Source organism: Hipposideros armiger, unplaced genomic scaffold (assembly GCF_001890085.2).
Source record: "Hipposideros armiger isolate ML-2016 unplaced genomic scaffold, ASM189008v1 scaffold_670, whole genome shotgun sequence".
In the NCBI taxonomy this organism is placed as follows: domain Eukaryota; kingdom Metazoa; phylum Chordata; class Mammalia; order Chiroptera; family Hipposideridae; genus Hipposideros; species Hipposideros armiger.
The window spans coordinates 401,532-416,763 of NW_017732020.1; the positions used below are offsets into that span (position 1 = coordinate 401,532).

Sequence of the window (15,232 nt, forward strand, 5' to 3'; positions counted from 1 at the left end):
GCTCCAAAGAGAAGATTTTCTCTTAAAAGGGAGAAGGGTAGAAGGAGAAAATACATTTTGGGAGAATATTTTTGAAAAACATCTGAACTTATTTTGTATTTTACAAACACTTATAGACCTACTATGCATTTTACAAACACTTATCTTATGGCACTTGATATTTTAAAATTCTCTTTTAGAGTAATTGCTAGCCATTTTCCCCTTTATTAGATTGGAAACTAATTGAAAGCTATAACAGTGTCTTACTTACTTTTGTGTTGTTCATAATACCAGCAACTCAAATATTTATTACTGACTAATGAATTTTCCTTTATATGTAAGTTTATAGTATTATACAAAGACATTATACAAACTCAAATAATATCATCACCCTTTATTTTTCATATGTGGTTCTGTAAGCTAGTTCTCCACATTCATTTACATAAATCAATTATAAAATGTTATTTTGTTGCTGAAAATGACTTTAAAATATATGCTTTTATTATAGATGAAGTTAATGAAAGTCAACTCTGAGAGCTACACAGTATCTCTAGAAATTAGTTGATTATAAATTGGCCAATAGATGTTAACTTTTCAAAATAGACTATGAGTTCTTTAGTCAAAGATCAGTGGAATCAGATTTTTCTAAAATGTGTTAGAAGGGATGATCTGCATCCTGGGTCTTGTGAACCTCTGTGCAATAATATGTCGATATGGATATTTATGAACTGCTTTGGGTTGCTCCTGAGGGAATAAATACATTTCCATGTTCTTGTATATCTCTAAAGCCTAGCTAAGTATTTAGTTCACATAGACCCTTTCATTGATGTTTTTGAAATTGACTACACAGTCTTATACAGAGTAGTAATTTTAAAATGGAAAAAAAACATTAAAAACTGTAAAATAGAACTATTTAAAAATAATTGATGAAGTACTATTTAACATGTTGAAAGCACACAAAGATAACTTTTATCCTCAAGATAGTCCCATAAATGTGATGAGTCATTTCAATAGGCTATGCCTCATGGAGCATTTTAAATAAACTTGAAAATCAATTATAATAAGATGGATGTTATGCTGCTGGTGGCAACACTCAAAAAAGAAATGCACACTTCCTATGACAATGCTGATCTAATTAAGAGCAGCTATGCATTAAAAAGGTGTGTCATAAAATGATTTATGATGAAACATAAAGAAAAGATGGATGAAAAACCATCATATCCTTTCTACCATGGGTGTGGGGTGTTTTTTGTTGTTGTTATTTTCCATTTTACCTTGAGTTATAAATAACATTACATCACGGGAAAATATTCTTACATTCTGATATGTGGCACACATTGCTAGGAAGGTGATTTAAACTCAACAGAAAGAGGTATATTGTGTATAAATATTTCTGGGTTATCAAAAAAATTGAGTAAACTAGTGCTTTGGAGAGAAAAGTGAAATGTGAGGAAACTACACTGGAAAATTAAATTGAAAAATATCTTACACTGAAAAATGCATAATGATCAATTCTTTTACTAGAATTTTTATTAATTCAAACATTTTCCGAGCAGAAGCAGAATTCTCTCTCCTGTCTCTCTCTCTCTCTCTCTCTCTCTCTCTCGTCTCTCTCTCCACTACAAATCTAACATCCTCTTGAGAAGAAACTATCAGAGGTTAATTGCTCCTTTTGCAATATATTCTATATAATACAAGGTCCTTGCTTGACCAAATGAACTATAAGAATGCATATATTTGAAAAATGTTTATAAATTTAATACCTTGATTTCATACCAACACAATACAGAGCATTTGCTTTTTTTCAGTCACCGAGGTATAGGGTATTAAGTAGTCTAGTGGCAGAATCTGGTTGGACCACAAATAATTATGACAGACAGTGTCTTAGTGCTATAATTTTCTCATGTGCCAAGTGATATAAGAACATACAAGAGGCTGAAAGCTATATATCAAGAACTGGTATTTTCAGGGGGCTTTGAGGCATAAGTAGAAATGTGCCAGGTGGCAAGGTAGGGAAAAGACATAGCCAATAGCATCATTTAACAAAGCATGGAATGCCCAATAATTCGCCAATGAAGGATGTCTGGAAGAGAGTGATAGTAGCTGAAGTTGTGGAAGACTTTAATTTCTGTAAGACTTTATTGCTTATATCATGGTTTCAATTGATATGCAAAACAAACAAACAAATAAACGTGAGACAGTGGTGCAGATATGATTACCTAATTTTTCAAACTCAGAAATAACTGTTATTTACTCAAAGTTATACAACAAGCCAATAGCATAATTGGGGATAAAACTCAGGCATCTTAACTCTAACTCTGACTTTTTGTCCACAACAAAGCTCTCCTCTAGTCCTCATTGTTCCATGTTTTAAATTGAGATACAACAATGCAATGCAATGAAAGGAAAGGAAATTCTGGAGTCAGGCAGACCTGGATTTGAATCACAGATTTGTCCTCCTTGAGAGACCTTGAACATAATACTTAACGTCATTGAAACTGTTTCTCATTCCACCCAATGCAGAGCTTACCTCTGACTTACAATCTTATAAAACAGCACATTCTCTAGTACATGATAAGTACTCAATTCATGGTAGCTATTGTTATTTATCACTATCAATATTTTTTTATTTCATATGAACATGTGCATATCTTTCATAAAGAGTTAATTACTCTCTTTTGTGTTGCTAAGAAACATATTAAACCTCCTTTAAGCCACATTATATTGTACTTACCTGCTTAAATTTTGTCTCTACTATTATTATCCTTTAAAATCCTCAAGAATAAATAAACATTTATTTCTGTACTCTTGATATTTAGCTCCACAGTTATTGCAAGATTGAGGTAAAATAAATGAGAGGAATAAAAAAAATTCATATTATAATTGTGCAATATAAATTGTATTTGTTATATTTCATTTTGAAATTTAGATGATAAGTTACTTTATGAGCTTAAAATATAACATCTACATGCCCTTCCCCTAATAAATAAATTAGCTCCCTATACCCCTTACTCTCATCTCAAAATCTGCTCATGGCAATGACAGAAGTGTTTATCAGTTGAAGAATGAAAGGAAGACATGGTACAATCATTTGTATAAAGATCTAAAGAAAAAAAGTATAACTTGAACTTTAGGTGACTATGAGCCTGGAATAAAAATCTTTTTAAAGTCCCTAGAATATACTTACAAAAGATTATTTTTAAAGAACTATTTTGCTAAAAAAAAAAAAAAAAAAGGAAAATGCTTGTGTAAGCTCCTAGAGGAGACTAATATTCCAGATCAATGTTAAGAAAACTGACACTAATAGATCATCACTCATTTTTATTCTGACTCCTAAATATGTAGTCAATTTTGCAAGATCTCTGAAGCAATCCCAAATATGCTTGGTGGCAGAAATATTGCAAAAGCACCTAATGTGATAAAAGTTTTTGCTGGTATCTATAAAATCAATTTTTGTTTCTGTTGTTTCAAATTTATCATTTACAGAACACGGACAATGGTGGAGTCAATATATTAATGTCAACACAATATATAACCTCTCCTAATTACTAACAATGTTCTAATTTGTGTGGACCTCAGGACTATGATCATTTAAATTTTTACCTGAAGATATCATATGTTAATGCTCTACAAATTATCTTTTGGAAGGAATATAATCTTCCTTTATTTCAATTCATGTTTACTATGAAAATTCTAATCTATAACCCAGCAGTAGAGATTCAAAGTAATGATGCTTTAAGTCAGGACAAGTAAAAAATAATAAAGTTCAGAATGAATATGCATTAAGGTAATAAAAACAGAGGCATAGTCTGTCCCGTGTTAAGCAAAAAGTAGGTCAGAACCGACCTAGTAAGGTTTAGACCTGTTAAAAGGTCCCAACTAACATGAAAGGGTCACCTAGACAACAAGAAGGGGGCATCATTTGCCAAGGCCTCATCTCACCAAAGCTCTTTGGGAAAAAGCAGATCTTAAGTTGAACAGTGTCCTATTTACATATTAATGTGATTTAGTTTATCAAACTATGTAAACACATTGGCAAACTGCAAGTAGAGCTTTGGGTTGGTGAAGAAAATCCAGGCAAATTTCAAATGAAATAGAAGCATGAACAAGAGAGGAAGAGAATATGGGATATGTCTATGAATTTACCTTTTGGGGTTACCCCAAGATTTATAGGAGAATAAAGCAAAGGAAAGGATGAAATCAAACCTTGAATTCTTCATAATTGTTCTTAATATAATTCATGTCATTGTGAAACTTTGAGATTGGGGCTGAAATTAAGGGAGAATTGGTAGTTCTAAAACCTGGCTGCTTCTAGATGGACAGTGTCATTTATATATGAGAGTTAGACTTTAGAAGAAGTACAGCAGTGAAAGACATGTATTACGTTTCTTTCAGAAGTAAAGCAGAGATGTTAAGTCCTTTTCTCAAAGCTATTTTTAAAAAGCTAAAAACCCACTCAGAATAATTGTGATTTTGAGTTATGGGTTTTTCTATGGTGAGAATCTGTAAAAGAACTGGCCGTCCTGGCACCTGTTGGCAGCTCAGCGGCAGTTTAGCCGGGGCCAGGAATCCAACTGCTGTTGTTCAGAGCTCACACTGCTGAGCAAACTTTTAACCAACTGAGCCACTCAGCCAGCCCAAGTCTGCATGCTTCTGTGCATACTTTCTGTAAAAAGTGAGTAAAAATGACATGAAAACTGAACTACTGAGTAAGGGCCAGGAATATGACTGAAGTCTATAGTTATTTAAAAGTGAACCTAGGTTATATTTATTAAATAATCATTTGTACTCAAAAATTGAGGTCTTTCTCTGATTTTCTCTCTCTCGCGCGCGCACTCTCTCTCTCTCTCTCCATTTATATTTATAATGGAAAAAATTAAAATAATTATTCTGCATATTTATAAAAGGTGTCATCTTTTACTCAAGTTGTAGAACCAGGTCATTATTTAATTTCCATCAAAAAGACAGTAATAATGATGAAAAGGACAAAATAATTGAATACTGTAAACAAGTTTAAGCTTTTGTGCCAATGCTGGTGCTACCCACTGAGATATGATAGGAATAAATATATTGCTTTATGAAGCAACATAGTTAAATAACATTAAAGATTTTCAAAGTGATATTGAAGTGGGTGGACATAAGTAATAGTTTTTCAGGGTATACATACTAGTGATTTTTCACAAAGCCAATTACAATTTACCACACAGAAGGACTTTATTTTTTTTCTTTAACAGTAGTGGCTAAATATTTTATGACCAATTAAAAATATTTTACATTGTGTGTGTTCACCACTCAGAGTCAGTTCTCCTTCCATCACCATATATTTGACCCCGTTTACCCTCTGCTATGTGATATATAGATGATGTATAACAGAAATGTACGCTTGAAACCTATGTAATTTTACTAACCATTGTCACACCAATAAATGTTAATTAAAAAAGAAGTTTTATAGCTAAAAAAACATATATTTTACAAATTTTCTTTCAGAAATCAAATGACAATTTTGAGATATCATGTAATTAATTAGCAAAACATGTTTAGAATGGGAATAAGGAAAACTATTTGATCAAATCATAAAAATCTGAGGACTCAAAAGAATATCCTTTCTAGATTGTGTTATACTTATGTTATTGTAAAAATATTCTCTTTACAAGTTACTTCAAATGGAACACTAAGTTCTATAGAGGTCCAACTCTCCAAAACAATTTCTCTTCAGTTTGTTCAGGGTAGTATAAACCGACAGTAACTTGAGAAGAGAGAAACGGGCCTATAGGACAGCTGAGAGCAATAAGGACTAATGCTTGATATACAGTGGTAGAAAGTAATTACTATACTATTTTTCTGGGATTGATTTTCTTCTTCTGAAAAAATAAAATCTGTAACTTAGTTTTTCTATTCTAATAGTCTCATTTCAAGTTTGTCTCTTCAAAAGAGATGGGTGAGGGCCGGCCGAGTGGCGCGATGGTTAAAAACTCGCTTGGGATGCCAGAGGGCCCCGGTTCGGATCCCACATATGAGGGCCAGTGACACTGCCCTCTACAGCTAAGATGCTGAACAACAGCTCAACCTGGAGCTGGGCTGCCGTGAGTTGCTGGCGACGGCATAGGCTGCAGTCCCTATGGCAGTGGGTTGCCATGGGCTACCGTATGTAGCCAGCAGCCAGCGAGAGCGGCCAGCAGCCAGCGTGAGCGGCCAGCAGCCAGCGTGAGCGGCCAGCAGCCGCAGTGAGCGGCTGTCCAGAAGCCAGCCACTGATCTGCCTCGCCAGGGAAGAGCGCAATGATGGTGCCAACTCGGGCCAGTGAAGCAGCGTCCTCCACAACTAGATTGAAGAACAAAACGACAGCAACTTGTCTGTTCCCCTTCCCCTAATTCCCCAGCACTGTTCCCATCCCCCCAATTACCCAATAAAAATCTTTAAAAAAAAAAAAAAAAGAGATGGGTGAAAGTTTTAAAGTAAATCCTTTTGTTACATTTACATTTGTTTTAAATCCTTTATTAAGTCCTTAGTAATTTGTTTTCTTTATCACAAAAAAAGAGCAATTTTCAGGAACTCTATTATTTTACCTTGATTATAAAACAAAGACATATTAATCACCATTAAATATGAATAAAACATAATGATGCCCCTAAGTGATAACATTATCATAAAATACCAGAGACTGAATTCAGGAGGTTAAGATTTTAGAAATTATTTTCAGAGACAATAAAGGTTAAACTTCAGTTTTCCACCTCTTCCCACATTTGGAATTCCAGGCTGATGAGAAGGATAAGGTGGTGGGCTGTGGTAAACAAAACGTGCACTAGCTTTTGTGCTTGAGGGAAAGAGGTTGGAGTTAACAACTGGTAACACATTACTGCACTACCATTTACTTATGTTTTCTTCCTTTTTCCTAAGAAAAATTTCCGTATCTGTCATTAACCTTTAACTCAAAGTAATTTAAGCAGTAAAATGAGACTCATGTAGTATAATTTTCTCATATTCATGTTATTTAGAAACCTGTCAAATGATAGATTTGTACACAAAAAATAATTTTAACAGTTTATTTAATAAAAATATATATAAGTAGATGTTTGGATACATATGTAGGTAATAGCTGGACAACATGTTTTATATATTACTTCCCTCTGTTTACCTCTTCCACTTCAATATAACATAAATTACTGCCTACTACAAATTAATAGAATTTAATTAAGAAATAATGTCTACCTATACAGTGATGAGTTAGTTGCACGTTAGGAAATTTTCAAGGTGCTTATTCAAAGATTTTCTTCACTTAGATAATAACATTTTTAACTTTTATTAAGGATTGCAATTCGTTGTGTGGGACCACAAGTGCCAGAGGCTGAAGCTACATGAGTACAAGTTAGAATTGAAATATAGCATATTGAACAAGATGGTTCCCAAGACCTTCCCATATCCATTATTCTATTACAATACCCATTTACTTTCACTGATTTATTAAAGATAATATAAGGTACTAATTTTATTATATAAAATATATTATAAATTTATTTTGCTATAATTTATATTTCTATTTTAGTGTACTATATATAATATATAACTTATATTATATACCATATATCATATATTATATATAGCTTCATGCTTTATATTGAGATTGATCTATTAACACAAGAAAATAGAGACATAAAATTTTAGTACTTATATATTTTATTTTAGTATAAGTTATATGAAGAGCTATATGAAGAGAGACATCTTTTAACAGAATTTTGATTGCTATAGACACAAACCAAAAATAAGAAATGATTGCATATGCATATGTTTATATAATATTTTATATTTCTTTCCAACACTAAAGCATATTTTCCTACTTATTCAACTCTATATTTGGGTTTATCTAAACTGTATACCGTGTGAATATTATTCTCTAAGGTTTTATACAAAGTTTTTGTTACAATTAAAAGACTGTAACCTTTTCATTGTTTTCCAAAGAATTACATTTTGAATTTGTGTTGGTAATCTTCCACTTTACTGAATCTCTCTCAATTTGTGTTTGTTTTTTTTTTAAGTATTTCTCTTGAACATTCTCATTTGCAATCATATCACCAGGAAAGTATAACAGATTCACTTCCCTTACAAATAATTGGCTGCACAGTTTGTGCATAGAGTTCTGCAATTCAGGACCCTATTCTAATTCTCCGTATTTCCTCTTTCTTCTCTTCTTCTGGACTCCCTGCTTTTTGGTTCCTACTTCTTCATATCTCCTCAACCCCACTGATTTTAACAGGTAGATTTCTAGGGTGTTGCCAACTACCCTGGGAACTGGGTTTTGCTATGTATAGGTTTATATAGATTTTGTTTTGTTTTGTTTTTTTAATATGAATATAGGTTGCTGATTTTCACATATCTACTTAATATCTATTAAGATGCACATATTGAATAAGTAAGAAACCTATTAATATGATTATTTATATACATGGATTTCTTAGTAGTAAACCAAAGTTGAGTTATTGGACTATATTAACTTTGTTAAGGTATATGATTTTAAAAATATGTTACTAGATTATATTCGCTAGTATGTCTTTCAGATTTTTGCATCAATATTTACAAAGTAAAAATGATCTCCAGTCTTCTTTCTCTGTGCTATTTTTATATGACTTGGTTATTGATGCTTCGCTGGCATTATAAAAAGAAATGGGAAACTTCACTTTTTTTTTTCCTGTGCCTGGGATATCAGTTTTAAAATAGCATCTATTTCTTTAAATTTCAATACAGTTGGCAGGCATATGATGTAATAGAAAGCATATCGTTTCACAATATCTATAATTTTTTAATATATACATTTTTATAATTTGTTTTCCTAGAAACATATCTATTATAATCAAGTTTTCAAATCTTTATGTCTAGAGTTATGGTATGCTTTTTATAAAATTCTTTTAATTTTTTCTTTGTTAGAAATCTTTAATTATTCTCTTGATTAATTTTATATATTAATGACTTCTCTTTTTCTTGAAAAAATTAATTAGTGGTTCATAAGCTTTATTGATTTCTATACTGACTTTATTAATTTTATAGTCTGCTTTCTAATTACTCAGTTTTTGCTATATTTATCTTTATTTCCTTTCTTCTGCTTTCTTTATATTTTAGTTTTTCTAATTATATATTTCTTAAAATTTTTCTGTCTCTTTCTTTCTTTCTTTTAATAAATATATTTAATGCTTTTAGTTTTCCTATGAATAAGGTTTCAGATAGAGCTTATATATTTCATAGGTTTGCAGAGTTGTAGGTAATTTTTAAAGTTAATTCTTTATGTTTGAGACAAGTTTATTTCCAAATATTGCCACTTAAAATAAGTTTCTTTTCTATTGTCATTATGTTCTAGGATTATTAAATTAGTGCCAGGAAAAACAATGTGTAATAATTCTTTGATTGATTGCTTTTTTGCTACCCCAAAGATGATTGGTTCTAAAAACTAGGCATATCTATATGTGAGAAAAAAATATTCCTTATTTGTATTGCATAATTTGATGTATGTCTATCAGATGACCTCTAGTTTTGTTATTATTCAGCTTATTTATAGTCTTAATATTATTTGACCTGACAAGGTTTGCAATTCCTTATATGTTTCTGTAATACGTAATATTACATATATGGTTCCAAGATAATTATCTTTGTAATTTATTTTATTATCAACATGTGACCATTTTTATTTCATTTATTGCTGTTTATGTTGATTCAAATTAAGGGATCGGAAAGAGTAAATAGAGCAGAGGTTAATGAGAACTTCCCAGCTAGTCTTAGAAGGAAGAGCAACGATCGCCAAATCTCGAGCAAGTTGTACCAAGACAGGCAACAACTAACAAAGGCATCATTTAGGGCATAACCAAAATATAAAATATCAATAAGAAAACATAAAATTCAAAAGTAATAAAATAAAATCTAATTAAGAACTTGTGCAAAATCCTTAGGGGACTATCGAAAAACAATAGTTGTGAACAGCTCTTGAAAAAAAAATTAGCTTTCATTTGTGGCAAAAAAGCATCAGCCTACGTATCAAAATTAAATAGTTGTATTGTCAACTACTTCATTTGACAAAAATGTCTAAGTAGACTAAACTTTACAAAAGTAAGTCATATATACATAGCCTGGAGGTTAACAAAATACCATTTACACCTCCCCTTTTAAAAATACAATGTGCAGGGTATCTGAAGTAAAATGTGCATGCACTCCCAAACCACAGTTATCTTCTTATGTGTAAAAAATAATAATAATAATAATAATAATAGTAAGGAAACAAAATAAACAACTGAATTGTAGAACCCTTCAAAACACATTTTCCTCACTTAAACTTCTGAGATAATTGAGGATTGATGTTTTCTACTCTTCATGGGCATAGCCGATGTCATTACTGCAATGTATGTCTAATGAGGATGCACCATTTGTTTTTGATTGTTCAAATACAGAGAAGAATACAAATGATACAGCATCAAGTCTGCATTTCTTAAACTGTTAGGGTTCAAGCTCTTTAGCCTTCAATATGCAATAAGTACAATTACATGTTTATTTTCAATGAGAGTCATTACTGCCAAATGCCCTGCATTGCTACATTAATTGTTCTTTTTCTCATATAGAAGAGAACATTTGGGGGGAAAAAAGAACATTTTATTTCAAATGCATTGATGTACTGAGAAGTTGTTAAGTAATTTAGCATCTGTAGGTGATACGTCATATAATTGAAAACTGTGGAAAAGAAAGATCAAAATTAATAGCATTTTCAAAGCATAATCTTCATAAATTTATGGGAATTTAACCTTATTAATCAAATTACATAAAATTCATCTGGGTCAATTTAGAACCAAATTGTCCTTGAACTAGAAAAAAAAAACATTAAAAAGAACCTCTTTGCCTTTTAATTACTATGGATCAAGATTGCAAATTAAAATTTAGCCCTTTAATTCCTCTTGGGTGACTAAGGATTTCCACTATCCTTTGAAATGTCATTCTAGTTTGCATAGATTACACATTGCCTTCTTCTACCTCACCCAAGCACTGGGTTAAAAATCACATAAGGCTGGAAAAACTGATGGATGCTAGATGGCAGGGGAGGTGGGGATGGGGGAGAAGGTGAAGGGATTAGAAAGTACAAATTAGTAGTTTCAATATTGTCATGGGCCTATGAAAGACAGTTTAGGGAATATAATCAATAATGTTGTAAAGATTTTTGTAGGATGTCAGATGGGCATTTGTCTTACTAGAAAGAACTACATAGACTGTGTAGATGCCTGACCACTGTGCTGTACACCTGAAGCTGAATAATATTGAATATGTGTATATTCAATATTACTGAATATGTGTATATTCAATATATATTCAATATGAATATATAAAATATTTAATATTATATAGTCAAGGGATGTGGGAATAGAGTCAATGGAATTGAAACAGCTATATACGATGTCAGAGAGGCAGCAGATTGGGGGAGGGGGCTATCACTTTGTGAGGGGTGTAAACATCTAACTATTACATAGTTTTGTACACCTGAAACTAATAAAAAAATCATATAAGGCTGGTATTTTTTGTTTGAAAATCACATTTATGCAGATAGAATGTAATGATGAGAGTCTCAATTTAATTTTTCAAAATTACATATTGTAGTAGAACGATTCTACAATGATTGGTAATTTTCATAGTCTGCAATCAGGTAGTATGATGTTCACATTTCTGTGGAAAGGAACTAAAGATTTAGTGTCCTGGTTGTCTTCTCTATGGATATGTAACTGCTAAAAATAACACCCAGTTGGTTTCATGCTACTGACAGGAAGGTGAAAAAGAGCCGCATGTCTCTTTCAGTCCCAGTCCCCAAAGTAAGATTTACCTTGACTGGAAGAGATATTGATTTTTACATTTTGATATGCTGCCCTTTGGAATAACCCTCAATTTTGGAAAGCAAAATCGATTCTCAAATCCAAAATTATATTAAACATAATATTTTAGAATGCCATGGTTAGCTGGAAATTTCATCTGATAAAGCTGGAATCCACAAGTATAAACCACCTAGCCATGTCAGCGAAACCTGCTTCCAATTCCTTGAGCTACAGTTTACATTGTCCTCTTTGCTCTATCTTGGCATGAGATTAACTTGCAGGAGATGTTCAATAGAAAAAAGAGAAAGACATTTTTCATCTAAAATTCAAGATAAAAATGACTTTTTTTTACAGTTGGGTGTAAAAACGCCATGGTCTTTCATTATTTTTCCTACACTTATTGAACAGGCCATGAAAATCAAAAGTCTTAGAGGAGTCAAAAACTCTGTATAGTAATTCAAACATTTCCTTAGGCTTGACAGTATTATACTCTTTAGGAGTGTGCAAACTGGAGAGGTTCAAATCACCAGCCACAGTTTGATAATCTGCTAAATTCTTTTTTTTTATTTGCCCTTTCAACAAAGCCTGAATCTCTTCCAAGAGTCATCAGGTTGGCAAAAGATTAGTGTGGATTAGGCAAAAAGAGGTAAATCCCATACTTCGCAGCCTGACACAACAGAGCAAACCAGCAAGGCCTTCCCCAGTAGAAACCATAGCTCTATTTTTTTTTTCTTTGACTGCTAGAAGGCTCAGTTTAAACGTGCATTCCTTCACTAACCAGCATGATCTTGGAACCTGCAAAGAACAACTTATTAATGCGACCCCCAGTGTCATTTTATTTTTCCTTTCCCTGCCCAAATATATGCTCACTTTCTTCTATTCTTTGTTATCATTAGTACTAGTGTTACTATTATTTGTAGTATGTGTATTTTCATAAGTCTTGTCAAACCCACTTTAAATACAGAGTTTAAAGAAACATGATTAAATTCCTGGAATCTGGGATGTACTGAAGCTTGGCCTATCCCTAGGCTGTTAACAGGGTGTAAAGATTTGAGAGTGCGGGGTGGAGAGTGCAGCAGAAGGATGACATGGGGACCAGAGCCAAAAGGTCTGTTCTGATTCTCAAATTAGTAAGACCTGCTGCTATAGAAAGATGCCACCGAAGGAATTTCTAAAGCAGGATGGTCATCAAAACGCTACTCATGACTTGAATGAGGTCCAGGTAGCTTCCCAGAGTCACCAGAAAAGTCTAGTGAATTCTCACTTTTTACAACTGGCTGCTAATTTCTAGCAAGCAAAAAATCAAGAGGAATATAAATGTGCCTTCAAAGGTTCTAAAATCTCATCCTTTTCTCATTCATTACTCTCTAGCATGGAGAGAAATGAAACCATTGAACAGGTCAAGCTCCACAACTCCATCGGGTCAGCAGAGCTTACCTGTTCTTGGAGAAGGGATTGCCCCATGTAATTGGATGAGGGATGTATGTGGACCATGAGACCCTCGCCCCTGATTCCTGTTAGCATGCTGACAATTCTATTATATCATCAGAAATGAAAATTGTTGTGTCCATGCACTGAGGCCTGTGATTGGCCTCTTATAAGGGGACACACTTTGACAAAACAACATCCACCATTAATTTTTTATCATGTGCCAGTTTACCAGATCCTAGCACTTCACAGTTTTTCTAAAAGTTGGATATTGAAATAATTCCTGGGAGATTACACATTTTGGCACTGAACCAAACATTAGGTACTGACCCAGATATCAATCACAAGTTATTAAAAGCAAAGGTATAAGTAGAAATCATTTATAGCCGCTTCCACAGTCCTAGTTTTATGAATACACCAGTCCTATGAATGCCATGGTCTTTCATTATTTTTCCTACACTTATTGAACAGGACAAGAAAATCAAAAGTCTTAGAGGAATCAAGATACTTAGAGGTGTGTCTTGATTGTGGTGCTGGGGGAAGGAGTAACAGTTGATGGAGCAAAAAATGATTCCTGCTTTTTGTAGGAGTTAGCAAAGGGAGGGAGAAGAATGTTGTTGGCAGAGGAGAGCGTGCAGCTGAGGTATAAGAGAGACTTTTGGGGGAAGCTCAAAGTCCTGTATATCAACAGCCAGCATAAGGGGTCTAGCTGGATCAGCACCTAGCAGTTCAAGTGTGGCAGAAAATGCCCGGATACTGAGTGATGACTGTGCCAGCCCAAGGGTGATGGCAAGACATTGATGGATTTTGCTTAAATTTACATTTTATGGAGCAGTCCCTAGATGTTGTTTGGAGAATGGAAGAGAAAAGGAAATTGGAATAAAAAAAAATTAAGTAGCTATTGGAGAAATAGCCAGTAGCGGGATTAATTTTTCCTGTATATTTATTATCTTGCTAAGAATTGGACGAAACCCATTTTATGAATAGGAGAAAATTAACCTGATGACTTAACTCCAGGCAAATGTTAGATAAAGATTTAATTCTTGAAGCAAACGATTCATCTAGTATCCTATGCTCTTTCTGCATTGGAGTATGGCACAGTTTGGTTTCCTTCCACCCCATGGCATCACCACGACATCATAAGAGCACTGTGGACTATTTTGATTTTTTTCAGGGAAACAAAACAGCATTTGTCAAACATCACATGAACTACTATCCAATGATAGCTCAAAGTTTCAACCTTAGAGAGCACCAAATTCCTCTCCATGTTGCCGTTACTTTGTGAATCTGGGGTCTGGGTGTTTGCTATGATAAAAAGCAAGTACCACGGGAATATCAATATGTAACTCCTATACCACTTTTTTTTGAAATTTTATTTATTTTGACACTAAAAAAAGATATAAATGAACTCTTTTTTTTCAATTTTGCCTTATTTTGCTTTATTTTCTTTATTTGCAAGATCATTCCCCATCAATCCATCATCCACCACCTACTATCTTCCTTAGTCAGTGGTGGGGTTATAAGCATATTTGGAGATGCCTTAACATTTTGGATAGAGCAAAAGATCCATGGTCTACATCTGGCCAATTAAATTATATTTAACCATGACAATTTCATATCATAAAATCATGGATTCCTTTTTAAAAATCAGGTAACTTGGCAACACTTGACCCATAGTTTTCCCACATAGCAATAATCAACAGGAAGAAGCTCTTAGGGCTGTTCTGAAGAAATTTCTCTCCACCCTGGCACACAGTTCCTACTAATTTACTATAGCTGGTTGATTCTAGTAGTCATTTTAATTTGTACTGAAGCTAATGAGTTTTAAATTAGGGATTCATTATTTAAGATATAAAGTTTTAGTGTGTTCATGCTATCTATCTCTAAATGATGCAGAGTGGAGGTATTTCTACAGCTACTAACATTAGTACCATTAATAGGTAAGTTTTTATAAAAAAATTATTCCATATAAACAGGCATTCTTCTAAGCACTTTGC

General features: G+C 33.1%; 1 protein-coding gene across 3 annotated transcripts in view; it reads right to left on the bottom strand.

The window, feature by feature from the left end:
• Positions 1 to 15,232, bottom strand: part of CADM2 (cell adhesion molecule 2) — a 249,668-nt gene that overhangs the window by 36,762 nt on the left and 197,674 nt on the right. The window lies entirely within an intron of this gene.